A 16,404-nucleotide genomic window follows, 5' to 3' on the forward strand; every position below is an offset into this window, starting at 1 on the left:
CACCTTTGCCCAGTTGTAGCTGTCACTCAGATTATCATTTTGTCTTCTATTGCTATAATACCTTCAGATTTAATCTATTTAATAAAATATATGGGAATAGTAGTCTGGTTTATAAATAAGTCTACATAAACTAAGATACCAGGACCTAGATCTACCTAGACATTATTAGATAAATCAATATCTAAATGTTGATGTTAAATTTCTTCTGTCTTTATAGGATTAAAACTTATCAGGCTATGTGTGATGCTTCTAAACAATCACACACCCAATCCATGAAACAACTTCTCTGGGTCTCTATTTCCCAATTTTGTGCTTCATTTTTATCATGTATAAGGTGAAAACTGATTCTTCAGAATTAAAAGAAATGTCACGTTCATCACCTTTCAAGATCCAGGCAACAATTTTCTTGGAGAAAGAACATTGGCCTTGCTCAAAATCATGTGCTCAGTTTTGACCCACCACGCAACATGGGTTATGTAACTTTCTTTTCTTGCTTTTGTCCTTAATAGAGTGTCTAGCTTCCACCATATGTTAGTCAAATTTCATCTTGGGTCATAGTAAAATTTTTCACCTTGAATTTAATTAACTCAAATCATTACCATAGGCTTCTAGATCATGTCTGTACAATTATTTAAACTGTTATTGGTAGTGGGTATTAAACCCAGGGCCACAAAAAATGGAAGACAAGTGCTTTATCCTTGAACCGTATTCCAAGTCCCTCAAAAATAATTTTAAAAGGACCTGTTCCAATAGACATATGCAGCTTCTTGCCCAAGCGCAGAGCCTAGATTAGCATAAGCAAGAAGTCAAACTCCGTTTGTCCCTTCAGATGGCCACACATGTGTGAGCTGAACTACCCACACAATCAAATGTAGGAAAAATAAAATCAGGCTCATAATTTTAAAGATAATTCTATAAGAATTATCTTTAAAATTATAAGGATTTAAAAAAATGAGGAGGAGGCATACATAAGCCAAACTGATATCATATATTTTATAACTCTACTATGATCAAGACTGTTCCAGGGTTCAGACTAATTACCTTAGCTAAAAGGAACAGGGCTGTGTTTTAGAAACAAGTGAATCATTATACTCACTATAGTGATGAATATTTAATTTTGTTAGGAACCCACTTCAGAAATTTTCACTTATCATCAGCAATACTTGAGTCTCTCCTAAACAAACTATTTGCTCTTATTTTGTGTTTGCTTGTGTTCAAAATCTACATAGAGCTTTGAGGCATGCATTTTTGTGAACCAAATTTATTCCTTATACTTGTTTCTTCATTTTCATTTCTTTTTCTTATTTTCACTTATATTATCTTTCTGTAGTATGAACCTAAACCCTAGGACATTCCATATTCTATTTTATTCCTTAATAATTTACAAATATAATCAAGTACCTATTTAATATACTTTTCATTATAGAGATGGTGTGAACAGTAAAATGATAATTTCATATATCATGCCAGTAAATTTAATAAGCATTTGAGTGTGCTTATTAAAATTCAAATTCCCAGCCACCACTGGAACAGTTTCACTTGGTCTCCATTGGACCATACATACCTGTAAAAATATTAATTATTTGGGGAATTCTTATGCAGAGATGTCCATGTTCATATTTAAGAAACACTAGCCTATAATATTTTCCCCATGAAATGAGTCCCTCTTTAACCATGCCCCATGTTGAAAAGGTAAATGACGATAGATTGGTTTGAGTTACCATTTATTCAACAAATGTGCAGTGAGTTCTTACTGTATTTCAGGTACTCATCTAGACAGTTCTGGGAAAGAAGAATCAATCTATCCAACTATGATTTTATCAGCCTCATAGCAGAGTAAGAAATGAAGTATACACATACTGTTACAAAGTTAGTTAATAATGAACTTTGTGAAGCATGCTCTATAAGAGTGTAAAGAATGTGATTCTCACGAAGACTTTAAAGATGAGCATTATACCTGACATTATTTTGCTAAAGAAGATTCTGAGGACCAGGTCAATTAAGTAACTCAAGGTCATACTTTTGGATGTGACAATAAGCTACCTGGAAGGGAGTAGCATAGCAAGTAACACATGGAAATCTAGCATAGTAAGTAACACATGGAAATTATTCAGTGACTATTTCTGATTGGAATGCATGATTAGCATAGTAATTCTTTATTTCAAATCAGAGATTTCTGACTCTAATCTTTCTGCTGTTTCCATTGTTTGATGATGTTACCACAGGATATATTGTCAAATGCTAATTTAAAGAAATATTATGAATAAATACAACATTTATCAGCTGAGTTTCCTAATTCCCAAAATCTAGAATGTTTCAATGGCTAATACATAATTAAATTTTCATTTATAACAATACTGTCTAATAATGCATTTTTTCTCTTATTGCTGAAAATAAAGCATTGATTTTGATGAAATGAATGTCCCTATCTGATGAATAGAGGACATATTCATGAAAACAATAGACTGAACAATTAGATTCAGTTCCATTGTTTTACAATTGCTTAGTCTGCAATGAACTTATTTGCTATGAGGTAATACCAAGACTATCCCTCCATATGTATTGAAAAATACATTTGTACTTATGTGTCCTCTGATTTAGAACATTTGTAATGTTCTTTTAATGTCAAATAATTTTTTAGAACAAAGGTGTCACTAATCTTAATTTTCTTTTTAGTTTCAGGTGTGGCTGCCATTTGTATTTGGATCTTTAGATTCATCTTTACTTCTAATTTTCTGGCCAGTGATTCAGTCTCCTAATACAGAACAGGTTATCTTTCTCTTCAGTGCCCTTCCATGCTGCTTACCTTAATAAATATTCTGTTAGTTTTGACACAGTCACTTGTTATTTGCAATTGCTGTTTAATGTCTCACCATCTGAAGACCATGAATAATGTATTTTTGCAAAGAAAAACTGAACATAGAAAGAAAAAATTTAAAATAAAAACCCTAAAAATGTAAAAATTATTGTGAATGAATACATTTTACAGGTAATCTTTATTTTAAAATGCAAAATACTCATAAATGCAAAGTGTCCCATCTCCTACACACCTAAATTTATGTAGAACAAATCTACATTCTGAACTATATCTGTCTATGCATAACAAGAATTCAATGGCTCCAAACACAAAGTTCAAAGGAGATGGAAATGTTAATTTCCATGATTTGATCAGTACATATTGTGTACATGCATTGAAATATCACAGTATACCCCATAAATATGTATAATATTATACATTAATCTTTTGTTCAAAATGCTCAGTAAGATGGAAATATTAACTATCCTGATTTTTTATTACACACTGAATGGCAGAAGTATATAAATTCCTTTTTTGATTTTTAAAGGGTCTCACAAGTAAAAGTTTTGAGTCTCAATGGAGACTTTGAACTTGGGATTTTGACCAATACAGGTTTTTTTTATACTTTGGTAACATTAAAGATAAAGGCATTTTGCATAATGAGATGGACCTGAGCCTTGGAGGCCACAGATGAAATGCTATGGTTTATAGCTTAAATATTTCCCAAAGACCATACGTGGAGGACTTGATCATGGGCCTGTGTTGCTGTTAGGAGGTGTGAAACTTTTATGAGGTGAGGCCAAATGATAAGAAGTTGGGCCACTGGGGCATGACCTTGAGGACAATATTGGGTCTTAGCCCTTTTTCTCTCTTTTTTGCAGCATACCAACAATGTAATGAGTATTTTTCTTTTGTCAGCAGCCCCCACCATATGTTCTGCCTCAGCACAGGCCCAAATTCAATGGAACTAGCTGATCATGGACTGTAACCTATGAAACTGACCTCATATAAATCATTCCTACTTATACAAGTTGATTTTCACAGGTATTTTATCTGAGTAATACATTTAATAAATGATTCAAGTTTAATGGGAAGAGTGACTCTATCTCTTCTTTTGCCTGCTGCCTTGGCCATGTGAGGATCCAGCATTTCATCCATATAATGACACAGCAAGAAGGCCCTGCCAGAGGCCAACAACTTGTCTTAAACTATCTACTCTCCAGAACTATATAAAAACAAATTTCTATTCTTATCAAGTACCTAGGCTGTGTACCAAATTGATAAATAGCTAGAAAGATACAAAGACAGAAACACAGAGGTTTTGAAGGAGCTGGCTCATACAATTCTTGGTATGAAAAATCTAAAACCCATCAGGAAATTCAGTATATTGGAAATTCAAGTAAGAGTTTATGTTGCAGCCTGGATCTAAAATTCATGGGCAATCTAGCCAGGTGAGAAATGCTGGTAGGATTCCTATTTTTCAGTCTTGAGGCAGAATTCATTCTTCTGGAGGAAACCTTGGGCTTGACACTTAAGATCTTCAAATGATTGGAAGGAGGCTATGCACCTTATGGAGGGTAACTTATTTCACTCAAAGTCTGCATATTTAAAATCAATGTCAACAGGATATTAACTCCACTGCAATGTTGAGAACATTGTTTAACTAAACAAGTGTACATCATGTTCTAGACAAGTTAACATATAAAATTATCAATTATATAAGAAACAGAAGTATACAAAATTCTCCATACTAAGTTGGGGGACAACAGTTATGTTTTCTACAGAATATGTAGAAACTGTGGCAACCATGCTATACAAGTATCCTACTTGTGATTAACACAGAGAAAAGAGCAACAAATATTGCTGATGAGAGTACACTAGCAAATCAACACCCTTTCCCCCAATTTCCTGTAATGAATTATTTCAGTAGATCAGACCTAATGAGATGTTGAGTTTTCCATCAAATTTTAGTTCTGCATGCTTAAATATGAAAAAGCACAAAAATAACTAAATGCTGAGGAGAAAAATATCATGATAAATACAGAGATTTAATTAAAATTAGAAAACTTTAAGTATGTATACTATGCTGTATATAAACAGCAACTTAATGGCATTTAATTTAACATTATCTGAGATATTAATAATAATATATTAGTCTAAGACAATAAAATAGAAGACTTTTTTCTGTAAGACAGGATAGGATGAACTAAAACATGAATTATGAGAGAAGAGGAATGAAATTTTAAGAGTGAAAATACGATGGTGAAAATTTAAAATGTAACAGAAAGGTAAGATGATAATCTCAGGAAATCTTTCAGAAAATCTAAAAGAATAGGGTCAATGGAACAATAGTGAAAAAAGAAAAGATGAAGTTTAATGAGTTCAGGAAGTCAAAAATGAGAGCAAAGAAAATTAGACAATATAAAAAATGATCCTATAATTGAAAACTGTCAATGTCCAGACTGAGAAGGACCACTGAGTGCCTAGAACAATGAATAAAAGAAGATTCACATGAAGCAACAATGGAATGACATTGACAAAGGGCATAAAAATAAATGGTAAATTCAACAGGCTTCAAATTTGATGTCATCAAACTTACCCTTATCAAACCTAAAAACCAACTACAGACATATGTTTCACATAAAATGTAATGTTGTAAGTAGATATGTTTATAACTTCATAAATATGTGTACAATATGTACATAATGTGAAATACAGGAATAAAACTACAAGAATAAAACAAACATTCTATTGGGAAGAATGGTGTTAACCTTTACCATTCAAGAAAAACCTGAAGGAAACAATAATTAACATCATTGATCTTAAGAGCCTGACACTTGCCTCTCCATTTCCATTCTCCTATTCTTCACAGGGGTAAAATTGTTAGCTAGGTATGTAGTCATCCAAATCAATACATTTCTTACTATTAAGTAGGAATGGCCTTGTCATTAAATGCTGGACAATGTACTGGCTGTAAATAAAAATATCATGTGTCAATTTCAGAATATTCATTTTGAGACAGATAGCCCTGCTCCCCAAATCTCAGTGTGACTTTCCCTCCATATGTCATAGCTGGTACTCCAGACCCCATTGTTATAGCTCTGATGTGATTCCTGCACCACAGACATGAGAGCCACCATTTAGAAAAAAACATCTTTTTTTCCTTTGGTTCCCACAGCAGTAGTATCTCTGCACATGTTCATACTCCAAACCTCAGCTCCCTGGCTGCTCCACATACCTTGCACATGCTATGCAACACAACAGTGGGGGTGCCTGTACTCCAGGCAACATCACCACCATCACCCAAGCCCCTGAGCTGTGATCCTTCCATGTGTGCTTCAACAACAGATACTGGTTCCATTGGCATTCCATGAGTACCTCTTCTCAGACACTAGTGCCACCACCAAGGCAAACTAGACCAGGACCAAGAGGGATGCACTTAGCCATGACTCCCCTTATGGGAAAAATGAGATCAGGAGAACCACAGTAGATTTTACCAAGACCTCAACAGCCCTTGAAGCCAAGTAGAACACATGCACAGCAGTGTCCACTGAGAAATCCAGCCATTTTTCCAGTGCTTATCTCAGCTGACAGAGCTACGTGGAAACTACACTGCTGGACCCTCTCTTGAACCAGAAAGACTATAGGTCACCTAGCCAGTGCCCTTAAACCACTATGTAGGTGATGGTCTTTTCCACTGAAACAGTTAATGAAGTCTGGAAGAAATGACTCATCTATCCAATGTGTAGACATCAATGCAAGGTAACAGAAATGTGGGAAGAGGGTGGAATAAAACATGACATCACATTAAAAAAACCACATTTTTCTGATAACTGACTTCCAAAGAAGTGGAGATCTACAAACATACAAACAAAAAATTAGAAATATTCATTTGAGGAAGCTCAACAAGCATAGAGGTAAAAATTCTCAATGAAAAAATACTAAGTGAAATTCAACAGTATGATTAAAAGATCATATGCTATAAACAAGTAGTATTTACCCCCAGAATACAGAATCCAGAGCAACATGTAAATTGATAAATCTATGCGAATTATTAAATTAAATATAAAAATAAAGGACAAAAATTATATTATCACTTCAATAGAGGCAGAAAAAAATCATTTGACAAAATTCATTGTCCTTTCATGACAAGACTTAACAAATTACATATACTGCAACACAATAAAGTCTATATGTAATAAGCTTTGAGATAACATCCTACTCAAATGGAGACAGTCAAAAGCTTTTCTTTTTTTCTATTTTTAATTATTATCACATATAGGCTTTTGTTGTGCTGGGGGTACATTTTGATATTTATAAAATTTCTTATGTACAACAAATATATCACAGTTAAATTCACCCCTCCATCATTCTCTTTTATCTTCCTTCCCCCATTCCTGAAGTAGTTTCAACAGGTCTCATTTTTCCATTCATATACATGTATTTGCACCATATTCAACCTCCTATATCCTTTCCCCACATCCTTCCCTGACCCAGTGGTACTAACCCCACAGACAGGACCTGTTCTGTCCTCCTGCTCTCTGATTTTGTAAAATAAAATGACATTTTTGTTTGTTTAAGATAGTTATACAGGTAGTTTCCTTATAACATTTCTATGTTTATATGTATTATAACCCAAATTGTTTCATCTCCTCTATTTTTCTGCTTTCTACCTCAGTCCCCTTCTTATGGTGATTTCAACAGGTTTAAAAAATCTATATTCATTGTTGTATAAGAAGTACATCAACCATATTCACCTTCTTAATTTCCTTCTTTTACCCTCCCTCTCTTTTATGCGACCTCACCCTAGTGCGACTTGATTTTATAATACTGTTTGAATTTGTATTAGTTCTATATTCCACATATAAGAGAAAATATGTGACCTTTAGTTTTCTGAACCTGACAAACTTCACTTAAGATGATGTTTTCCACTTCCATTCACTTACCTGCAAACAACAAAATTTCATTCTTCTTTATGACTGAATAAAATTCCATTGTATACACATACCACATTTCCTTTTTCCCAGGGCTGGAGGCCAGACATGCCTTGCTGGCTGTGCTCAGTGGGATTTTTGCAGCTGTTAGGTGCAATTGAAGGCTGTTGTAAGGGTCAGTCTTTGAATTTTATATTCACCTAATGTGATAGCAGTTATTATTTTGGCTAGGAGCAATCAGAATTACCCAAGTGTGACTCCAGCATCTCAAGAAGGTTTCTAGGATCATAGAGCTTAGGAGATCTGATTACCTACCTTAGTCACTATGGTGGATCTCTCCCATATTTTTTTAATCCATTCATCAGTAGTGGGACATCTTGGCTGTTTCCAAGTTTAGCTATTGTGACTAATGCTGCAATAAACATGGGCATGCAGGTGCCTTTATTGTAACCCAACTTACATTCCTTCAAGCATATCCTTAGGAGTGGAATTGCTGGATCATTTGTCAGTTCTATTTTTAGAACAGTATGAGGAGCCTCCATACTGTTTTCCATAGTGGTTGTACTAATTTACATTCCCACCAACAGTGTATAAGTGTTCCTTTTCCCCCATATCCTCACCAATATTTGTTGTTATTTGTGTTCTTGATAACAGCCATTCTAACAGGAGTGAGGTGGAATTTTAATGTGGTTTTGATACTGGGATGTTGAGTATTTCTTCATGTGTTTTTTGGCCATTTGGACTTCTTCCTTTGAAAAAACTCCGTTCAGTTCATTTGCCCATTTCTTCATTGGGTCATTGATTTTTGGGGAATTTAGTACTTTGATCTTCCTGTATATTCTGATTATTAATCCCTTGTCAGATATCTAACTGGAAAAACTAAAAAACTAAAATTCAAGCTCAAAAAACTTTAAGTGCAGAAGAGGATACCCATTCTCACTGTTTCCATCAAACATAATTTTGGAAGTCCTAAGCAGAGCAATTTAGGCATGAAAAAGAAAAAAAAGGCATTAAATCAGAAAAGAAATAAAATTGTATCTGATGGATGATAACATTATTTTATCTATATTATACACATAAAGGTAAATGTCCTATAAAATATTATTAATGTACAAATTCAATAAAGATGCAGAGTTCAAACTTAGAATAAAATTTCAGGTGTGATTTTATACACTAATGACAGATTATCTGAAAAAGAAATAATGAAAACAATCTCATCTTCTAAATAATTTTAACCAAGGGAGGAAAGACCTATACACTAGAAACTATAAGCCATTGAGGGAAGAAAATGAATAAGATGTAAATAAATACAAAAAATACCTCATATTCACAAATCAGAAAAATCAATATTGTCTAAATGTCCTTATTGTCCAAAACAATCTATATGTATTTAATTTTCAGTGACATTTTCACAGAAAGAGAAGGCAATCCTAAAATTTGTTTGAAATCAGAAAAGCTATTAAATAGCAAAGGCAAACTTAAGTAATAAGAACAATTTCCCAATTTCAAACCATATTACAAACTTCAATCTCTACTTCCTAGCTATGGGTAGAGAATCTCACGCTACAAGCATAAGATAAGATAGAAAATGCAAACCTCATGATAGTAGAAGACAGTCTTAACTACAGATGAAATCATGACTTTTACACACTACAAATCATTTCAGGAGTATTGTCCTATATTAACTCCTCCTGCACAATGAGCTACCTTTAGAGAAGAAATTCATTACATGGCTCAAATTTTCAATGTTCCTTATTTAGGAGCTGTCTTCAGAAAGGTCTTGTTAGGGACTAAAGTATCTCAGGGATTAGAAAACAGGAAGGCCCATATGGACACCCCTGAACATTGACTGAGTAAAAGACATTCATGGGAGTCACTTGAGTCACTTGGGGGAGTCTCTGACAAAATTGCTGAGATTTTTATGCAGCAGGGAGCACAAGCAGTGTTCTAGAGGGGAGTGGAGGTCACAGAGGTCAGTGATCATACCCTCAGTGATGAGAAGAAAATCTAGTAGCATTTGGCTTTGTACAGGGACCAGATCTGAGAGTGTTAGCAAATGGTTATGCTCCCCTGAACCTCACTCCAGATTAGAACTCAATAGTTTGATTATTCCCACTGTTTTTGGACACCCTCCAGAGAGACACCATGGACATTCACCACATCCTCATGCCCATAGGGGATGTAAGTGACCTACCGAGTGCAGGCCACATAGATCCAAAATTCAGTCACTAAGAAAGACTTGCTACACATTGGCCACACCACTGGGAGTGGAGACTGAACTTTTCTGCATTAAGTATATGACTGTCCAGTGCTGTCCATTATGCACTAAAACTCATCAAGCTGGGCTCTCTATGGCTCTGAAATTTCCCATGTCCTCAGGTGCATTCTCCAGAAAGAATATAGCCCTGGTATGGCCAACATTCCTTTATCCTGTTCAATGAAAGGTGGAGAGCAGTCTACATACAGTCCCAACTTGGTGTGAGTTGACAGGAATTACAACAGGTTTCATCTGCAACCCAATACACCTTTCCTAACTGATGAAGTTCAACATTTGAAGGCCCAGAAAGAAGTGTCTTCAGGTAACTCAGTGGGGAGTACATTTTGATTCAATTTCCATTTGTTTCTTTTTCCTCTGTCTATCCTATTCTTTTTCATTTTTATTTTTCATTTTTCTTACTTTTCTTATTTTTCCTAAGAATAGGTTTTCTTCATCTTTTCTATTCTTTTTTCCCATTTTGCTCCCTCTTTTTCTTTTCTCCTTTGAGCTGTTTTAAGTTTTCCTTTTAATTTCTTTTTCCCATATCCCCTTTTTATTTTCCTCCAATTATCTTTTACTATTAATCTAATTTTTTACTAGATTTCAATTTATTCTACAATATTTTCCCCTTTACTTTTCTATTGCTACTCATGTTATAGGGATGGTAGTTTTTATTTGCTTTTTACTGTATTTGTGTACTTGATTAGTATTTATGTTGTTGCTATCACTATTATTTGTTTTATTCTTTCACTAATATACTACAAATTGAACCTGGCACCAAAAACACATTGGATGGGTGCCTTGACCCTAGTTACACACCAAACATAAGGAGATATTGTACCTTATGTCATAACATTGTCCCAATTGAATCTTACTAGTATCCAATAAGATTCCAATAAGCCTGAAGTTATGCTCCTGGGCATTCTCCCCAATAGGAACTTCATAACATACCTCTTAATATTAACACTAAATGTTAATGGTCTCAACTCTCCCATCCAAACACATAGATTAAAAAGCAAGACACAAAAATTTGTTTACTACAAGAAACACAACTCACTGGCAAAAACAAACATTGGCAAAAAGAAACCAGACTAAAGAGATAACCCACAGAATGGGAAAAATGAGGCATTAATAACAAGAATTTACAGGGAGTTCAAAATTTTAAACTCCCAAAAAATCAATGGCCCAATGAAAAAATATGCAAATAAACTGAACAGAAATTTTTTTTTCTTTTTTTTTCTTTTATTATTCATATGTTCATACAAGGCTTGGGTCATTTCTCCCCCCTGTCCCCACCCCCTCCCTTACCACCCACTCCGCCCCCTCCTTCTCCCCCCACTCAAAACTCAGCAGAAACTATTTTGCCCTTATTTCTAATTTTGTTGTAGAGAGAGTATAAGCAATAATAGGAAGGAACAAGGGTTTTTGCTGGTTGAGATAAGGATAGCTATACAGGGCATTGACTCACATTGATTTCCTGTGCGTGTATGTTACCTTCTAGGTTAATTCTTCTTGAACTAACCTTTTCTCTAGTACCTGTTCTCCTTTTCCTATTGGCCTCAGTTGCTTTTAAGGTATCTGCTTTAGTTTCTCTGCGTTGAGGGCAACAAATGCTAGCTAATTTTTTAGGTGTCTTACCTATCCTCACCCCTCCCTTGTGTGCTCTCGCTTTTATCATGTGCTCATAGTCCAATCCCCTTGTTGTGTTTACCCTTGATCTAATGTCCACATATGAGGGAGAACATACGATTTTTGGTCTTTTGGGCCAGGCTAACCTCACTCAGAATGATGTTCTCCAATTCCATCCATTTACCTGCAAATGATAACATTTCATTCTTCTTCGTGGCTGCATAGAATTCCATTGTGTATAGATACCACATTTTCTTAATCCATTCATCAGTGGTGGGGCATCTTGGCTGTTTCCATAACTTGGATATTGTGAATAGTGCTGCAATAAACATGGGTGTGCAGGTGCCTCTGAACAGAAATTTTTCAATGGAAGTACTAATGGCCAATAAATACATAAAGAATCGTTAAACATCTCTGATCACATAGAAAATTAAGATTCACCTCAATCCATTCAGAATGTCTGTCATCAAGAACAGAAACCCCTAGACTGCAGGTATGGCTCAAGCAATAGAGAGCCTGCTTTGCAAGCATGAAGTCCTGAGTTCAAACCCCAATCCCACCAAAGGGAAAAAAAAGAACACAAACACCATCAAATGTTGGTGAGGATACAGGGGAAAAAAAGGAACCACCATACCTTGTTGGTAGGAATCTTTAATAGTATAATCACTATGGAAAGCAATATGGAGGTTCCTTAAAAAGCTAAATGAACCAGAGATACCACTCCTGGATATATATCTGGAGGACTGTAACTCAGGATACAATAAAGACACTTGTGAATAATGTTTACTTCAGCACTAATCACAATAACCAAGCTATGGAAACAGCTCAAATGCCCTACAACTGATGAATGGATTAAGAAAATATGATATAAATATGTATATATTGCATATTATATATAATGCAATATTATTCAGAAATAAATAAGAATGAAATTATATCATTTGTACATAAATGGATGAACTTGAGATCATTGTGTTATACAAAGTAATCCAGGTTCACAAAGATACAAATCACATGTTTTCTCTCATATATGGAGGATGAACAATAATTACACACTTAATAATGAAGGACAGGAATGTAAAACACCTCCTGTTAGTGGGAAGGTGCTAGAAGGAAGAGAAAGGTGAATGGAGAGGGCAAAGGACGGTGATCATGGTCAATACACTTTATATGCTTATATGAAAATTGAACATTGAATCCTGTCAAAATCATTTTAAGTAAGGTGGAAGGTGATGAGGGAGTGTGATGTAAGGAATAAATCTAACCAAGGTACAATGTAAACATATATGGAAATGTCACAATGATCCCCCTTGCACAACTAATATATGCTAATAAAAATTCTCTTTTAAAAAGAAATAGCACAACTGTTTTGGACACTACACTTATGAGAGACTTCAGCATAGGTCTCTCCCTCACCCTGTCAGAGCACACATTGATGAAAAGACCATAGAAATAACACAGAGGTTGTACCCCATGTATTCTGCTGTCTATAGCACATCTACCTTAAGTACCAGGAGGACCTCACTTTAATAACACCTGCAGAGAAAGTGGAGACCACAAACTCTTACATAATAAATCCTATGTTGAAACCCACTAACCCCACCCAAAATAAATCCAATGTCTCTGACATTGGTTACACTATTGGAAATCCAGACTGAAAATCTCTGGATTAAGTATACAACTGCCCAGTGCTGTCCATTATCCACCAAAACTCAACAAGAAGGGTTTGCTGTGGCTCTGAAACTTGCCCTGTCTACAGATGTACATAACAGCTTTCAGAAAGAACATAGCCATTATGTGAATAACATTACCTTATCCTATTCCATGAGAAATGTGGAAACCAGCCTGCATCAAGCCCCAACTTATTTGTTGTCAGCTGACAGGATTCACAACAGGCTTCTCCCACAAACAAATACAGGGAAACTGTACTGCCTCCTCTGATGTGATAGTACCACAAAAATTTGATAAAAGCTCCATAGCACTCTGGAACATATAAAAGATTTAATGGAAAACAATTTATTATATTTTATTTACATTTTAAAATTATAAGAAAGTTGGAGAGATCCAAGATGGCAACTGGGACACAGCCTTAGATTGCATGAGCTCCATGAACCAGTGACTTTGCCGAGACACAGGAGACACACTTGGCTGAGGTAAAGCACAAGGGAGAGCTGAAATATCAGCACTCTGAATCCCTAGCTCATGGAAGGCTTCTCCATGCCATGATTTAGTAAAAAAACAGCAGGTGCTGCAAGCTAAGCTCTGCCCCATAGGCCTGCAGAGCCACTGCTTCACAGACTGTAAGATCTCTGACCCTTGAGCCCACTCCTCAGCCCCACCAGGGCCATGCTCCCCCAAACTCCCATCCTTTGGACCTACATGGTCTCCACCAGACCACACCCCTAAGGTCTGCCAAGCTGGCAACACACAGGCATGCACAATCTCCACCAGGCCACACCCCTCAAGCCTGCCCAGGCCTGCACAACTCCACTCTGCTGGACCATGACCCTCAGGCCTGCACAGAACCTCACAATCTCCACTTTGTGGGGCAGAGCCCCTAAGGCCTGCCAAGCCAGTAATCCACAGGCATTTACGATCTCCACAGGGACCATGCCCCTAAGGCCTGCTAAGCCAGTGATCCACAGGCACACACATTCTCCACTGGGACTGCACCCCAAAGGCCTACCAAGCCAGCAATCCACAAGCACACACATATCTACCGGGCTGCGCCCCTCAGGCCTGCCAGGCCAGCAATACATAGGCATACACAGTCTCCAGTGAGACCATGCCCCTAAGGCCTTCCAAGACCATGATACACAGGCATACACTTCTCCATTGGGCTGTGCTCCTCAGGCCTGCCAGGCCAGCGATGATCCACAGGCACACTCAGTCTCCACTCCACCAGGCCCGTGCACTTCAGGCACACCATGCCCATGCTCCAAAGGTCCACTAGATTGCCTCAATGAAAGGCCACAGCCTGCAGGCCTGTGGGACCCCACCCACCTGCCACCTGCCACAGGAGAGCTCCAAACCTGCCTAGGAGACACAGACAGGTCTAGATGCTAAAGGAGTAACAGCAGAACTACTAAGACTGAAATTCGACTGTTCCTGAACCAGTGATTTTTTAAATTTTTTAATTTTCTTTTCTTTTTTTTGCTTTTTTTTTTTTTTTTTTTTTGCCTTCCTTTAAAGGTTTGGCTGTCTGATTTGCAATTTGATCACCCACAACTTCTCCCTGCTGTTTTCCTTGGCACCCTCTTTTTTTTCTTTTTTGTTTCCTTCCACTTCTCTTTCTTTCTCTATATTCTCCTTCTTCCTTGATTTTGTTAGTTTTACTATTGTAACTCAGCTAACAGTAAATTGCACATAGTCCAGAGACAGGGTGCCAAGTGGAAATATAGGAAGACAAAAAAGGGATGGAAACCATTCTCCCCACAAAAATAAATTAGTACAGGGTTCAGAGGGAAATGAAGAAAACAGAAACTCAGATCCAGACTACAACAAAACAAACACAAATTATGCCAAAGAACCCAAGGAAGCCACAAGAACATGCTGAAAGAAGAAATCCTGCAAGTAATGACTAAGAATGTCATGGAGATGTTATTAGAGCTGGTCAACAAAAATGTACAAAAAGCACTCAAGAAATTCCAAAAGGACAAAAATAAAGAATATGAGAAAACACAAAAACAAATAAATGAAATCATAAGAGCCCTAAATAAAAAACAAAATGAAACAGAAAATACCATAAGTAAAGAGATAAATGAATTAAGGATGAAAATTGACAACATTAAAGAAGAAGTGACCCATGATATGAAAAACGTCAGAAAAAAAGAATGAAATGGAAATACAAAACATTCCAGCAGAATAGAACAAACAGAACACAGAATCTCAGAACTTAAAGATGAAATAATAATTAAAGGAAAAACCAACTCAAACAACTCAAGTCCTGTGAAAGGAATATGCAAGAACTCACTGACTCCACTAAAACACCAAACCTGAGGATCATGAGTATTGAAGAAGAAGAGGTGCAACCAAAAGGAATGGATAATATATTCAACAAAATAATAACAAAAAATTTCCCAAATCTAGAGAAAACTATGCCCATCCAGGTACAGGAAGCCACCAGAATACCAAACAGACTTGACCAAAATAGAACTACCCCATGACATATTATTATTAAAACAACAAGCACAGAGACTAGAGAAAGAATATTGAAGGCTGTAAGAGAGAAAAAAACAAATAACATACAAAAGTAAGCCCATCAATCACAGCAGATTTCTCAATGGACACCTTAAAAGCAAGAAGAGCATGGAGTGAAGTCTTCCGGGCACAAAATGAAAATAACTTCAACCCTACGATACTCTACCCAGCAAAATTATCATTTAAAATAGATGGAACAATAAAAGTCTTCCATGATAAGCAGAAACTAAAACAATATATGACCACCAAGCCACCACTACAAAAGATTCTCCAAGGAACTCTGCACACAAAAAATGAAAGCAAACAAAACCATGAAAGGGTAGGCAACACCAAACCACAGGAAAAGAAAAGGCAAGAAAGTAGAGTGTAATATTGATTCAACTACACACAATCAAAGCCTTAATCAACAAAAAAACTGCATGACAGGGATCACCACATACTTATCAATACTAACATTAAACATTAATGGACTTAACTCCCCATCAAAAGACACTGATTGGCAAACAGGATTAAAAAGGAAGATCCAACAATATGCTGCCTACAGGAGATCCACCACACCACAGAAATAAGCACTGGCTGAGAGTGAA

The 16,404-nt window shown here is 36.2% G+C and overlaps 1 pseudogene; it reads left to right on the plus strand.

Moving 5' to 3' along the window:
- Positions 1 to 9,876: 9,876 nt before the first annotated feature.
- LOC141421445 (solute carrier family 7 member 12-like) overlaps positions 9,877 to 16,404 on the plus strand; it is a 60,185-nt pseudogene continuing 53,657 nt past the window's right edge.

This window comes from Castor canadensis, chromosome 3 (genome assembly GCF_047511655.1).
Source record: "Castor canadensis chromosome 3, mCasCan1.hap1v2, whole genome shotgun sequence".
NCBI classification, from domain to species: Eukaryota; Metazoa; Chordata; class Mammalia; order Rodentia; family Castoridae; genus Castor; species Castor canadensis.